This window comes from Dromaius novaehollandiae, chromosome 13 (genome assembly GCF_036370855.1).
Source record: "Dromaius novaehollandiae isolate bDroNov1 chromosome 13, bDroNov1.hap1, whole genome shotgun sequence".
Lineage (NCBI taxonomy): Eukaryota > Metazoa > Chordata > Aves > Casuariiformes > Dromaiidae > Dromaius > Dromaius novaehollandiae.
Genome location: NC_088110.1, coordinates 19,890,166 through 19,906,695, shown reverse-complemented (window position 1 = coordinate 19,906,695; position 16,530 = coordinate 19,890,166). Strand labels below are relative to the sequence as shown.

General features: G+C 38.3%; 1 protein-coding gene across 2 annotated transcripts in view; it reads right to left on the bottom strand.

Moving 5' to 3' along the window:
• CMIP (c-Maf inducing protein) overlaps positions 1-16,530 on the bottom strand; it is a 140,798-nt gene that overhangs the window by 122,835 nt on the left and 1,433 nt on the right. The gene's annotated exons all lie outside the window — the stretch shown is intronic.

The following is a 16,530-nucleotide window of genomic DNA, read 5'->3' as shown; positions in this document are numbered from 1 at the left end:
ACATTTTTAAGTCACAGAAACCTCAACTGCAACTTTGTCTACTATGGTCAATTTTTTCTACTGGCATCACTAAAGGTTCCCCAGTCACATACAGACTGCACCCATCAACTCAAAGATTTTCATCTTGACAGTGTTTTGACTTGATCTTTTACTCATAAGTCATTTTGTTTAATTTGCTTCAGACATTTTTCCACACACGATTCAGAGTAGCAATACACTGCCAGGCAAAGTACTGAAATGTTCCCAAAGGCATAGATAAAGGAAAACTCAGTTATTAGTGGATCTAAAAAGGTACTACTTATTATTTAACCAGCTTGCCATAGACAAAGGAACATAGCTAGTGGATTATGGCTGTTCACAGTAAACGCGATCTCAAGTCATGCAGCTGAAACCACTGAGACCTCCTTGTGGAATTAACTGCTAGAAAGCCAAAAGGTATCAGAGTCCAGCCCTAAGATCTCACTGCCTCTCCCAACACTCTCAAAATGCAGGCTGGCAGGAGCACATAGAGCCACAGCAAAGGGCATCTCTTTCCCTTGACCAGCTAGCTCTCTGTGGTCAAGGAACAGATCACAAGTCATAAGATGCTTCAGAAATGCTTTATGCTTAGAAATTCAATCAAGATGTAGAACTAATTTTCTAGGCAAAGTATGAGTGCACCTTTTCTAACAAGTAGCTAATAAAGTGTTAAACTATATTTCTCTGTGCAGTGTTTCTCACATCATAAAACTGCCACGCAGATAAAAGCTCAGGCTGAAGCAGTGTCTTGAGAGGCCACCTGATAAGCTGTGGCAAATGCCAAGGGACTCATTACTTCCTAGCTCTCACCTGAATCTGCAAAGGGCGAGACAGTTAGAAATACAGGCACCTAGGGAAAAACAAAATTAAGGTACTACTTATTCCAAAAGCTGAGATATCAGACAAGGTAAGGCTGATTTCCCTAAGTGCAGCACATCCCTCCTCTGGTTTATATCTGCAAATAGTGGGCTACACTGTTTATTTTCTGCAGCCCACAGAATACATCAGATCTGCCTACTCAGAATACATCACTATCTACAGGAGTATGTTTCCCAGAGATACATATGCTCCCATCCCCTCCGGAACAGACAAAGACCACACAGTATCATGTTGCATTTCCAGCTCTCTGCAGGGGTATCCTATGCCTTGTACTCTCTCATGAATATACAGATATGCCACCTCTTCTGAGACCAATGTAATCATCGCAGATGGTAATCAGTTATAAACAGGAAGCATCCATCCTTCTGCTGCACTTCAGTGAAGAAACAGGCAGCAAACAGTTCCCTCCTCATCTCCACTGCTCACTTCTGCGCACTCCAAAACGCATGTCTTTATACACAGCTGCTTCTGTCCCTACAGCTGATAGAATGGCAAAAAAAAAATTCAAGCTACGTGGCAAACAAGTTCAATACAGGACAATCTGTTGGGTAATCTACACCCTCTTACGAGGATAAGATTTACTTAAAACCCAAAAGCTTCTGCTCTTTCCTGTAAGAGTAAGACTTCCAGTTTCCTGATGAGGAAATGCAGTGATGTGACACTATGTAGCTCATGAATCCCTTCAGTTACTGTATTATGCACAAAGGTGACTTCCAGGGAATTATCTGCAACAACAACAGTCCCTCTTTCCTACTGCCAGGTCCCTGATAATGACTCACTTGAACCCCCATATTCTAGATGCAGGAAAAGAGTTAAGGACTATCCCAAGTATTTGAGTCAGGCTATTGTTGGGACCATACGCTGAAATTACTTGCACAAAAGTTTAAGTAGGGTTATCTTATTTTCTGCAAGTATCTAAGCACAGTTACCGTCAGCTCGCCACTCTTAATGCTGAATAGGCCTTATGCTATAAGAGATACCATCTCCATCCAGTCATCAGGAAACAACTAAAGAATGGGCCATACTCCACTTGGAGGATGGCAAAGAGAATAAAACAGTATCCGAACAGCCCATGGATCCTGCATTGCAGCAGACTTGCAAGCAGCACATCTCCAATGCTAGAGCTACGTTACAAGTCAACAGCAAAGCTTTACTGGCACTAGGACCACTACTAGTATGAATCCTAAGCTGTGGGAAGAAACAGGACAGAAAAGGCTGAAGAAGACAGCATCAGTAGATCATTCTGGGACCCAGACACATGACCAAGCTCTGCGCCATCCTGCAGTGAGGCCCTGGGGAACCACTGTCATTTCTGACACATAAGTCCTTTCCAGAAAGTCATGGGGAAGTGGAAGGGGGAGGAAGAGAGTTTTGAGATATGCGATACACATCTTGCTGCTCTCAGTCACATGAAGGTTGAGAAAGGTCAGCTACTCCTGCAACGGGGCGCTGCTAAGCTGCCAAACTCTTTATTACAATACTATCCCCGTTTACAAGAGACTTCATGATTATTAAACTGGTTTGGGGTGGCTGGAGGTGTTAACCGTTTTTATTCATTAAGGGATACGGTAATTTTCATGTAGAAAAAAATCTGCCAGAAGAGGAGGCACAAAAACTGTGTTACAAGTGTGTTTAAACTTGAGAAAGCTTCTGCTGTATACAGCCTGTAGTCTGTATATGCTTTATAAGGCTTGCAAACTAGAAACACTGGAATTTTAGGCCAGGAGGGTGTCATTGACTAATGCGGATTCTCCCTTCCCTCTGGAGTATAGGTTTATAGAGAGAGATCATGTTCTCCAGGCAAGTTTATATGAAATGATTCATCTCTAGCCAGCTGCAGTCAAGACATCTGCTTGTTTTCACTTTGCCATGGGAGATTCTCCCCACCCCCATCCCCCAGGAGGCCAAAATTATATCCAATCATAAAAAGAAAACTTCAGCAACTTCAAAATAAAACCTAAGAACTCAGGTAAATTAAAGAGAAGCTATAGATGCACCTCTGCCCCATTTAAGGCACTCCTAAGAAATATGAAGTGAATATTACACTGATTAAGTACTATTTAATCAACAGTCTATTCACATTAACACAAAGACATCACCTCTATATACTGTGGTTTGCATGCAGATCTGAGCAAATATATGAAGGTATTTCTTTGTTTTGAGAATCCCTCAAACATTCCACATGGGATCATGCAGATGGTCCTCACGTGGTCAAATAAAGGTTGTGAACCCATGTCTTTATAGCTTTTCCATATTAATCTGCACTCTGGGCATATATCCAATTAAAGCCTCATGTATAGATCACTAGGTTACTAACTGGCTTGCATACTTGGGGGAAGGGGAAATAACAAGCTCATGACTGCATAATTTAACACTGCGTGTGCTTTCACTTTTACATGCACAAGTCTTTTTTAGCCTAGTCTTACCACAAATGAAGAGCAGTAACACCTGCTAAAGAGTCACTCCGGTCCCTGTGTTCTGGAATACACAGTAGCTGAATGCATTTACATTACTGCTAACTCCAGTGCAAAGACAACAAGGTCTTTTCACAAACACATGCTACAAAAACAGGAAGCAAAGGGGAAAACTTTGCAGTGTTTGGAAACAGCAGAACATTGTTTGTACAGGCTTTTCTTATAAATGCAAAAAAAAAAATATCTGGTAACCTGAAATCTGAGCACAGCAAGAGTCTTAGATCACACACAAGAGTCTCAAGACAGCAGCTCTCAAAAGATCTACAGGTACACGGCGTACAGGCAGAAAAATGCACAGGTTACTTCATTTCTCCTACTTCTGCTCAGAAAATCGAAAAGCAAAGAGAGACAACATTCAAAATCCCTGACATTAAATCTAGGCAACGTAACACAGCATCACATCTTTATCTCAGTTAAAGTGGGTATGATAAATTAAAAGGCACTAGGAAACAGGTAACCCATCAAATTTAAGAGTTTCCACTATTTACATGATGCAGGCTTCACAAACACTGTGGGTTGCTCCAGAAGGACATGTTTACACCATATTAAGAAGCTACGCTGCAGACTACATCCTTACAAGATGAGTCAAAAAGCCCCAGTCATAAGCATGCTTCAGCCACTAACTCAAAGACTTCCCTTTTCAGCTGCAGCATACAGATGGGATCTCTCGGTTTAAGCTGCTTTGTTTAAATGTTTCAAACCATGGCTTCCTTTCTTTCCCTTCCTCCCCCCTCCAAGTCCACCCAGGACCTACTGTACTACCAGTGAATACATACAGCAAGCACAACATGTAAAAAATGAGTAATAGTTAGTTGCCTCAATCCAGACTCCCCACAGGTTTAAAGTCAACCAACCTTCACTGCAGCCAAAGAAACAGCACAGGTTAAAACCAAGAGAGAGTATGTCCTATATTTGGCAAGCACCAAGAAGGGCTCAGCACCTTCCCATGTCATCTATCTCCATGAGGGAACAGCCGTATACATGGTCAGCTCCCACGACAGATTTGATTTCACCAGATTTAAAGTACATTAGGCAACCTCAGTCACTGGGGGCATTTGCTGTAACTTACAATAGATCAGAGAAGATTAATTTCAAGGGAGGCAGTGACATAGCACCAAAAGAAGCTTAAGTAGTAATATTTCTCAATGGCAATAATTTTTCTGCCATAAAACTGTGAGCAAGATGACATTAGAGTCTTCAGGGAAATCCTGGGCTCCAAAAGCAAAATGGTTACCTAGAAGAGGTATGTTAATAAGTAGCACAAAAGTGCATGCCCGGTCCTGCACATTTCTCTTAATTTCAAGCTCTTCCAGCTTTATTTCTTGTTTCATTCACAGCAATTCCAAAAGGTGAATTTTCTAACCTTAAACAAGGCATTTTCAGTGAGACAAGACCTGTTGGCTGTGTCTGTATTTTCACCTTAAGCAGCAAAGATCTGTGCCAGCAGAAGTTTTATGTTTTCCTCAGCGTTCATGTTACTTTGTTGCAAAGTAGATGCAATTTTTAGTGCCAGGACTCTACTCAAGCTATTTGCTCCTCTGAGAGAGGAGGAAGAGGCTGTTTGATGTTTCTAGATATCAGGCTATTCTTTAGTTAAAAATATGAAAACTTTCCTCCAAAGTCACCACAAAAGCAGTGACAAATAAGTTAGAAGACCTGAAAGAACCATAAAGAGTTGAAAGAAAAATTAAACAATGTAATGATTAATAATTTGCACTTTCATAATAGCTTTCATCAATGCTCCTCACTTCCATATACTGGGGGAAAAAATGGCCGACTTGTATTTCATAATAAAAAGGACTGGGAATACTACTTTGAGCTGTTACAACACAACCAGAGTCTGGTATTCCTTTTGTAAGGAACATGTGAAGAAATATTCTTCCTGCACTGAATGAGTAAGTTGAGGCTCCTTTTCCAATCGTATAATCATGCTACCATAACCTCTTTAGTAAAGGTAGCAGTTTACAATAATTGTTTAGATTTTCCTCACTTATCATATCATAGTTTCTTCTCTTTCCCCAGACACATAAATAATTCCTGTATTCTATGTCACTCTAAGCTAAAGGACATGGTTCTTTCATTGAGCACATATCTTCCGCAAGGAAGCAACACACAATGCTTGTTCAAAGTACAGGCATTTGACTACTGAGCAATCAGGCTCATGGATGGATCTCATTCAACACAGTCCACTGAAGTAGATGGAAATCTTCCATGCTGCAAATGGAAGCAAGTGCTGTTTTTCTTGAAAGAATCAGTGGGCTTTTTAGTTCTGGTCCCCTCCTCGCATTCTTTCTCACAGGCAACAGATTAAGCAAACTGTTCAGATGACAGGACACCATAGCTACCACCAGAACATCATGAAGCCAGAGCATCCAAGGAAACCATTCAGTCACAGCTCTCAGTTGCTGACATCAAATGCTCAGCCTGGCACTCTAAAAACTAGTGCAAAGAAATCTTCCTTTGTACAACAGTGTTTTTAAGCTGCCAAGAACAACTCTACTCTCAGATCCCCAACTAGAATAACTGCATAGCTACAGGAAAAATAAGCAGAGCTGCATCAGTTTACACCATCTGAGACCAGCTCACAGATCAATTACTTAAGTGTCCACATGACTTCCTACTTTCAGTTTTCTATCTTTTCTACAGTTTGTATCACTGTAGGTGGAACTGTGATATTTTGAGATACCTCTGTAATCATATTCTTCTCAAGTGATTCCTAAATTTAAGGGGTCAACTGCAAAATGTTCAAATATTAAATCCAGGGTATGGAGAACCACTGATCTTTTTCAAAAATGGACCACAATGCCCTGCTTCTATAATAACTTTGCAAGATCACTTTCATGCTGAAAAGTTTCAGCATAGGCAGGGTTTCCCCTGCTTATTCTTTACTTCCAAAATCTAGCTTAACAGCTACTAAAGCAAAAGCAAAGTGGTAGGTTGTCAGAAAGGACTATTGTATTAGGGGAATACACAAGCGCAGCATGCACAAAGCAGAAGGCAAGAGACTTAAAACAATTGGCACCTGGTCCCCCGACAGGTATTTTCCTTGCAGGAAGACTGGAAGGTGGTAAGAAGAGAACGGCACCATGGGTCGCACTCTGCTATCAGTCACAATTTCCCTGATTTCAGATAAACCTGTAAGAGGACAATGCGGCCTGGTGGCTGGCCAGAGCAAGGAAACTTTGTTTCTGCTTCAACTCTACCACTAATTTATTGTGAACATTATGGCAAGGCACTTGAGTTAATACTATCAAGAGTTGCAACTGATTCTTGGTGTCCCACCTGAGACACTCCATTGGGAACCATAGGTGTGTACCACTTCCAAAAAGGAACTAGAAGCGTACCAACCATAGCAGACACATCTGAAAAGTCTGATCTCCATTTCTTTGTCTCTCATTTTTCCCATGTATAAAAGACTGACCATAAAGCACTTTGAGACTGCTGAACCATACTGAAGTTGAAATCCAAAAATTTTATTGAACAAATTAATTAACCTGTCATTCAAAAATCTTATTTTCTGATTATTTTAAAAGCCAAAAACAAACCTTGTTTTGTTCACAGAAGGTTAAACAGACACTCATATTTTTTGGAAAAAATATATAGACCCTTTGTATTTTGATTTAACAAGTTGACTCCACGAGGCATGTTTCAGAAATGCTTGTTTTAAAAGCGGTTTCTACTTTACTATTAATAATGTCCTTCCCTGAAAATGGTGAACAAAGTCATTCTAGTCTTATTTTAGGTGCTTGCACAGATATAGCAAAGATATAGCCTGCTCACAGTATGCACTAACGGCATTACAGTAGCAAACAAAAACCTCCGCGGTACAATAGAACCCCTTTATAACAGGAACCAGACATGTTATGAGACATCTGCTGATCCCAAAAGCTTATAATCAAAACACCCAGAACAGACAAAGACTGGGAGAAAGGAACATTGCCACATAAAACATCATAACACCACAACTTTACCATTGAGAAAAATCTGTTATATATAGTTTAAAATATTCTGCTGGGAACATGCCATGGTTATCTTTAGGAAGTTTAGAAAAACAAAGATTTCTTTTAAAAATTATCTGAACTACCTACCTGGGCATGCATGTATCTGATTTGTATGTTCAGTTAGATGTTAAGTAACCATAAAGAAATACAAAATGAAATGGTTTTTGTTTACAAAATTTTTGCCTTATATTTGGCTCAACATCACCAAAAATCTGATCCACAAAAATGCAAAGACGGTTGTAGACTTGCACACTTCAAAAATACATATACCTGATTTTTAAAGAAAAAAAAAAACATTATTTCTGATTGTCTCTTGCAAACTCAGTTTCTCTTCAGGCCTAAGAAAAATATACAAAATTATGTATTCTTAAAAAATACAATCTCTAATTTAACTTAATCCCAGCTTCCTTGAGACAACAGTTACTGCACCATGCATAATATCTTTGTAAATGAATTTTACAAAATCTAAATCCATTCCTGTGTGATCTAAGATTTGCATTTTATATTTTTTAAAAGGAGAAAAACTATATATATATTATTCAGCATTTCTTTAAGCACCAGAAATCCAAGAAGCAAAAGCCCTTTTCTGATAGTTCCAAGCATTCAAAATCCCCATTCCTAAAATCATGAAATTAGCTCAGGGGTCAAGAGTTTGAAGTAGTGTTAGACACATTTTTTATTTGTCTTTTTTTGAAGCCTTGGCTATTATTCTTCTCCTTAACAAGAGCAAAAGCAATTTTCCCTCTTAAATTTTTCACTCAAATGAGAAAATCACGCAATCTCTCAGTTACAGGAACTGGAGCTTTAAGAAAACGGTAACATACTCTGAAAAGAGCAAAAGCTCTTATCTCTGAAATAATTGGTAATTCTGGGCAGAAAAGGGAAAGAGACACAAAAAGGGCCCATACAAGGCTTATCTTGTCTTCAACCTCCTGCTTTGCCACCGCTTCCCAAGTGAAAATGGCTACGTATGTGAATATCAAGTAAGACAGCAAAAGCAGCAGCAGCAAAGTACCATCTTCCTATGCTTCTCAGGGCTGGGGAGCAGCTACCCCTCTGGAGGATTCCCCCACATGCAAGCCTCAGCTCGGACAACGCACCACAGCAGAGTTTCAGCTACTCTCAGCATCAAAATCACATTCCCTCTATAAAGCAGTAAGAGCAGAGCAAGTGCAGATGTCTCTATCAAAGTGGGAGAGTAACATCAACCTGCAGTGAGCAGCATTTTTTTCTTAATAAACCTCTATTGTCTGGGGAAGAGAAGGCAGAAGGGAGCCAGAGCAGGCCCAGCAGAGCCGCAGCAGCTGGCAGGACCTTTCCGGGAATTCTCAATGAGACGGGCGTGCACCCTAGTGCAGCCTGACCCAGGGCCACGCAGGAAGGCAGATCGCATTTCACTGAATCACTGACATCGGCACAAGCTACAGCTCTAAGTTTGCCTCACTTTCGCCCCACAGTACCTTGACTTTTTAAGCTGTGTGCGGCCATGAATTAAACAAAAAACTAGCTCTATTGGTAATTACATTTGCTAACCTACCACAATCCTTCTTGATAATTAAATGTTAATACACTGCAACAAATCATGCATACGTTTTCTCCAGCTTCCCTGGATATGAAATTCCAGAATTGTCCAAAGGTCTCCCACACCTTGAAGATGTTAACTGTTATCCTTGCTAGGACTATCACCTCTGGGGAGTAGCCTTCGTTCACTTCTTTTTCCGCTGCCACAGCTTTCCACATAGAAAGAAGTCATATCACAATCTAACTTTCCACCAGGACAATGATGTTTAAATGTTAGCATAAAATGGGTGCAATAGAATCAGTATAAAGGCTGTTGCTATCTAACAGGGAAATTTCAAGTAGGCCTCTCTCTCCTAAGAGTCATACATCCAAGTGAAGGCTACTCAACATCTGGAGATCTGTCAATCAAATAAAAAAATTAGGGCTCTATTTTGCATAGAGCTGTACAAGCTTAATGGTAGAGTCAGTCACCTCTATCAACCAGTAAGCAATCTGAAATCTGCACAGTAATCTTTTAAGTGAACCTTTTTGGCTTTCTGAGCATTATATTCTGCCATTCACAGATAAACAATGAATGGTAATCCCCTTCCTCAGATTACCATACTGCTTTCAACAGAGCAAGACCAAGAACGTACGTGAGTAAGCATAGTTCTAAATCATATTTTAGTCATTGCAACTTGACAAGTTCCTTAAGCTCATTTAGTAACAGGCACACATCTATTCTAGTACATACACTTAAATCCAGAACAGCAAAAGCCTTTCTACTGAGTATCTCAAAAAGAGGGAAAAGATTTAAAGTTATTTAAAATCATACAGAAAATTCAGATCGAAGTAGAAAAAAAACAGCCTTTATCATATACTCTTACCCTGGACTCTGCAGCCTGTGGTCTCATGTATTATCTGCTTTTGTATTTTCCACCTTATTGGCCCTATCCCATCAGTCATGTGATGGTCCAAGAAGGAAAGTCAAGGAAATCACTATAAATGCTAGAAGTGCAAGTACTAGTAACTACAATGCCCACACTTAGCCAGAGCCTGAAGAATATTTTTAAATTCTCCTGATTTTTAAGCCTATAAAGTGACAACCTTTTAATTTAGCATCTGGTTCTGACTTTTTCATGTTTTTTTCTGCAGCCACAAGAGCTAAAACTTCACTCAGCTTTGGCACATTCGACTATAATATATGCTTTTCAATTGTCTTTTCCCCTTCCTGGTATTGCCCTTGCATTCTAAAATATTGTGCAAAACAGGAAAGTTTTATGCAATAATTCAATAATACATTGTTTTTGGCAGCAATTTCATCCTACCATGTTGCCCTCTCTCTTCTTCCTCAACAGTTTGGTGGACTATACAGTGAAACTGATCAGATCCTTGAGCCAGCTAAAAGAAGACAACAAATACGCAAAAAGTTCAAACAGAGAGTGTGGCCCAATCCAGTACACACAGATTCAACCCTGTAAACTGTTACTCTTGTACAAAAGACAGACTGATACAGTAGGAGTACAGATGCAGAAGTGAATGGCACAGGGCAGGACTACCTAAGACAGCATTGCTGCCAATGACTATGCATCATCAGACAGTGCAAACAAGTTTTTTATTCAGTGCACATATAAGCACAAGCACTCTATACGGATTACACATGCCAATATATCAATCATCATCAAACATACATAGAATTAAACACCACATATCTATAATCACCTAGACACAGGACAAAACCAATGCAACTAGCAATGCTCAAAACACTAATAAACATGCCACAATCTACCCATGTTACCCACAATTTAATTACTTCTAAAGACTCTAGAATGCTTGAACTATTTGAGGTAGATCTCTTCTTTCATAAATCCTATGTGGGGAGATAAGTAAATGCCTATGTAATTCAGTTATGCTTACTAACGTAGAAGATAAAAGGAAATCAGAGAAGCCATTTTGTTGTACTGCGTTAAACCTCATCTACTATTTACAAACTTCAAAAATATAATCAAATTATACACAATAAACTAAATAGTTCCAAAAATCATTCCTCCCCAACATACTAACCTATCATCTCTTTCCTCCAAAACATCCCTCAACGTATACAGTTCTACCAGTGACTTTGGTGGGACCAAGACTTCAGCCTCTGTTTTTCCACTCTTCCTAACAATTCAAACCTAAGCCTGTAGATCAGAGCATCAATGCATTTTGGATTCTCACCTTTGCCTTTTACCTCTGAAAAACTAAACACTCTTTTCGTGTTGGGTACACCCTTTCCTAGAAGGAACATACCCCGTCCTAGATGATCTAGCAAACTCTTTCCATCGCTAGCTACCATGTTCCAGTATAAAAAAATAAAGCTGATCTCACAGGTCCACAAGGACCCAATCCTGTGAGGGATGCTGAGCTCCTTCAGTCCCTGTTCTGACATAGAATCAGGTCCCCATCGAGTACCAAAGGCAATTCACAAGCTTTCTCAGGGGGACTATTACCACCATGTAGTGGCTAGCACCAACTCTTTACTCCACAGCCAAAGAGAAAAATGAAGCAGAAGTATTTCTAACTATCCTTTTTATTTATGGTCCTAAACATGTAAAATTTACTGGCTGGGTGTTAACACTAATAGCCTTAAGAGCTCTCACTCTATCAATGAATATAGCTTCTGTTTTCATATTTTATATAAGCTCTGTGACATATAAACACATACCTTAACACTACTGACTTATAAATAAGCTGTGCTTTTTGACCACTTTAGGAACTATATACTCAATGGTATATTTGATAGGCATTAAACAACTTTAAAGAAATATCATTCTAGCTTTTTTTTTAAAAAAAAACAGGTAGCTATGGATTAAAACAGCAACAGAACAAGTTTGTCACAACAGAATAATATCCCACAAAATCCCTGAGTTTTCAGGAAAATATGGGTTCTGTTAGTACAGATATATGCCATCCTTTAATATTGAAATAGGAATCTAAATTTCAACAGCATAAATAACAGGGAGTAATTTGGCCTCAATTTGCAAAGACTTCTAAAATATCATGGGTTGCGTACAAATTACCCCATTAAATGCTCTTTTTGATGTGCTTGAAGAAAATATCTGATAGATGGCAACAGGGTTACCCATATTACATGACACTCAGAACAGGCAAAAACATGTACACCCAAAACCTACAAGTACTACTTCTTATCAAACAAGAACAATCACTTTAAGTACAAAACAAAGAAAATATTATTTTAAAATTGTAATTTAGCATTCCATTTTTACAGTGGATTGAAAAGAAATTCCCTTAAAGTGCTTGGTTATTTAAGCGTTCATATTTATTTGTATATATGTATGAAGGGGGCCAATTAAGCCAGTTTTAACTCACATTTGCAGAGTTCAATCAATAGCATAGGACGTAAAAGTCAGCATTTGGTTTGTTGAACAGACTGTTTATTTTATTATTATTACTACTGCTACTACAGAAAAACATCATTTTATTTAGAATCTGGGTAATGGTATGGCATTCCTTTTTCAAGAAAGCCTTAAAAAAAATCTCTTCATAAGACTGTTTTGAAACTTCTGAGTTCTGCATAATATTTCCCACTTGAGCTAACTGTTTTTCAAGGGAAATTTAATTTTTAAAAGCATGTTTTTCTAACTAATGGGAAGCTGTGCTAAAGTAAACAAAGGTCTTGCTTGATAGGAATTTTTGCTCTATCTTTACAACAAGAAGGAAGGAAAAGAACATGTAATAGCATGCTGAAACACATGTAGTAGCAGAATTACTGAAATTTTTAAAAAGCAATTAGAAGACGATTCTCTATTCCACTTGTCTTATTTAAAACATATCATTTTGCCATGCCACATTTAATATTGTGTATGATTTTTTTTCTAGCAAAAAAACCATAAATGCAGTTTCCTCATCTACTTACATTCTTGTTTTAAAAGTATTTCTGATTAGCTATTTTGTCAATAAAATATTGTCCTCACACATCATTTTTGCACTGAAAAAGGTTTAAAAGACACTCAAAGCTTTTCAGGGCTGTCATCAGCTTTGACTATAACATTACATTATATTATATTAACCTTACCCATAAAGGCGAAGCCAAGAAATGTGAAAAGGACATAAAAAGCCAAAGTTTCCACCTCCTTGAGGGATATTAATGAGTAACTTCATGGTCTCAATTATGTCCTGTCTTCCCAGATGGGAATTAGAGAGGTCATCCCGAGCTAGTGAAAATTAATCGCTTATTTATTCTTTTTCTGCTGCACATACATCGTGCAAGTCTTTCTTGTAACCCAATACTTTAAGAACCATTGTCCCAAGCATCTGCTCCCAACTGGTGCAATAAACAGAATAAAAGAGAAAAGAGCAGAGACATGAAAGGGACAAGGCAAAAGGATATTAAAAGCACAGAAGTTCAGTTATGGCTGCCACCTTTAAGCTATTTCCAACTGAATTTTAGCATTTTTTGCTGCAAACAGCACCAGCTTCTTCTTCACACAACAACTCACAAAAGGAGTATTAAATTGGATTTTATTTCTGTCTTTGTTTTTACTATCACTGCCCTTCAAGCTGTGCAAGGACAGATCCTACTAAAAAAAAAAAATTAACAAGGGCGCTACATTTGGATTTGATAAGTGTTTATAAAAACAAACATAATTTCTCCCATGGGGGAGAAAGTCAGGTTCATCCCCAAGCAAGCTGTTGTCTGTAAATATCGAAACTTCCTACTTTGGCATTTAATATTTAAAAAAAAAAAAAAAAGTTACAGATCTGTATTTCCTTATACCAAAAAAAAACACTTACCAGCACCAGAATAAAAGCCTATACAAGATGTATGTGTAGTGGTGAAACTGTAATAGTGAAATTGTACTATGTTTGAGTAACTTATTCTTTGAGAGATGAGAAAAGTGAAGCAAACAATGGAAACAACACGTAAATCAGCTCAGGTTTAAACACCTAAAGTAAGGTGTTCTCCACTGTAAGAGCTAATATGTTTTTTATTTATTTTTTATTAGTTGAGCATGAATACTAATTCAGAATATAATTAATGTTATTAATGTTTTTTGATTCATACAGGGTTATTTTAATTGAAATAGTCACTTCTGATAAAGTTATGAAAGCCTTTTGTAGGGAAAATTATTTTTCCTCCTTAAATTTTACTAAAATAAGATGGCCTAAACCCTTCCTCCTTTACATTCTTGCACAGTACTTCCGCTAATGAAAACTATCTTGTCAGACACAAAACATAAAACTGCCTAATTAAACAACAGAAGTTGTTACCTCTTGTAAAAGAAATTATAGGTAGGGTCTCATTAATGATATTTATATGTGGGCACATACAGTGTCTATCAGTGGAAAAAAATGCATATGAATAATCCACACACAAACTAATGCTAATTCCTATTTTGCAGCCCAGACATGACACGAAAGAGCTTGTGTGCAAAGACTTTAATTCGAGTATATGTATCAGGTGCCCATACAAAGAATAGCAAGCATCTAGAATCAACAAATAACTTATCCACAGTACTCATGGACATAATTTCCCAGATCTAGATTTAGCTGTCATTATAACTTTTGCTTTCAAAAGCAAAACGAAGTGATGTTATTTCCCTGTTCAATTTTGTTCATGTTGTATAGAATGCAGTAAAACTCGTCATGCCAGAGGATTTGCAAAGGGATGATGTGAAGATTAATTAGTGGCTGTTCATAAAGCACCCTGGTTGTAGAAAGCACTACATATAAAAATGACTTTGTTATCAGAGCTACTGAATTCTCCCAGTGCTCATACTTTCAATGGAACATATGGATATTTTTCTACAGCTCTTGAAAAGCAAGCTAGTTATATTTAAATATCTACCAAGGTTTTCAGGAGTTTTTGGCATTGTGTCCATCTCCCACTTAGGATTTTTTTAACTACTGTATATTCTGCTTAAATCACACCTTCTCAGCTCCAAGAGAGGGTAAAAGCTAGGTATCTTACATCTGATGCGAAAGATAACAGCTTAACATAGCCACACATTCAGGCAACAAGTGAACGTGGATCTTATCCTTGTCCCCTAGTTACTCTCTGGAAATCAAAGACAGTACTTGAAATAATAAAGAACAGATATTTCTGTGAACAATCATATTTACTTGGTGAGTTAGCACTGGAAAAAAAAGATAAGGTGCAAGACCAAGCACGAAGAGCACTGCTCAAAAAAATGGAGCCTACAGCGGTACATACAGTGCTCTGGTATCTTCTTGCCACTTACATACCCAAAATAATGAGGAATGAAAGCACATCACATTTTAATTAAAGCACTACCATATAGGACTCCAGAAATTTTTTTGAGAATGTTTCTTTGATGACAGCTTTGCCAGACAGCAGACTTTAACGTCTCCTGTACAAATACAACTTCATGTCTAGTATTGGTACATTACAGAGATTAATGTCTGTAGCATAATCCTGCTTCTCTCTACCAGTATCTTCTTCCTCTTTTCAGAAGTAATCAGCTATGGCTACTGCCAGGAAAATGCCTCATTTCCACTGATACTCAACTTCCCCTTTGCACTGATGGTATCTTAACAGAACCAAGAACTGCAAAAACTACTTGTGCTCATGTCTTTTCAGGTACTCTCCAGCAACACTCCATTGACTCGTCCTCCTCCCTTTTTACAGCAGTTCCTTCAAAGAAGAAAGAAAAATATTCCCCTGGAAACATCCTCAACAGTACAGTGGAAACAGGAGGTGAAGGTCTCACTGTGACAGTTTTGCAGGCACAAAAGAAGAACTCTGTGAGAACAGGCAGCTGGCCTACCTGAAGGTTAAAGCAGCTCGCATTGAAAACCTGCTTTGAATAGGCTGTAGCAGAGTATGATGCAGAAAAGACACTTACACATATTATGTGTCTCTATATCAAAGTGTAAAACAAACAAACGAAAAAAAAACAGCCTCCGAGCACATCACAGCCTGGCTGAAACCCATTTAAATCCACCATTAATTGAAACCTACATAAAAGCCAATTCGCCCTCTCATGTCATGAGCGTCCTATAGGAAGGCCAGAATGAAACCATTCACAAAAATGAGATATTTACATATAAATCAAAAACGAGCGTAACTGAACTGTGTGGTTATAAATTGGTGTAAAACATGTTTTGTGAGCTGTGTTAATTGCTACCAGACTAAATCTGGGTGTCGTCACATCTCATACTATAAACGTTCCAGTAATATTGCCCACTGAAATTTTAAGTATACATGTAAATATAAATCACATTTTTAAAGACTGCATCTGCCTTTGTACATTTCTTGTAATGTTGATATTACCACCTTACGTTTTTCTCTTGCATTATTTTCCATTAGAAGGAAAAACCCTACAGGAATCTCCATATTTTAAGATCACATTGTCAGTGTCTGGGCAGGATATGCGACCGCCAAATCAGAACCCAAAACAAGGCCTGAACCACAGCACGGTAGTTGCCGTGCAAAACCCAAGCATTTGCTTTCAAATTAAAAGCATCCTCTACCTTCCCCACCTCCAACTTCGCCAATATGTCAGTGCACATATCGCAGACTTCGGTTTCAGAAAGGAACTGCTCAAGCTTAATTTCATGTCAGTCTTGTGTTGCCAGCAGGGAAAGAGGTGGAAAAAAGCAATAAAAAATCATTTGCTCAAAAAAAAAAAAAAAAA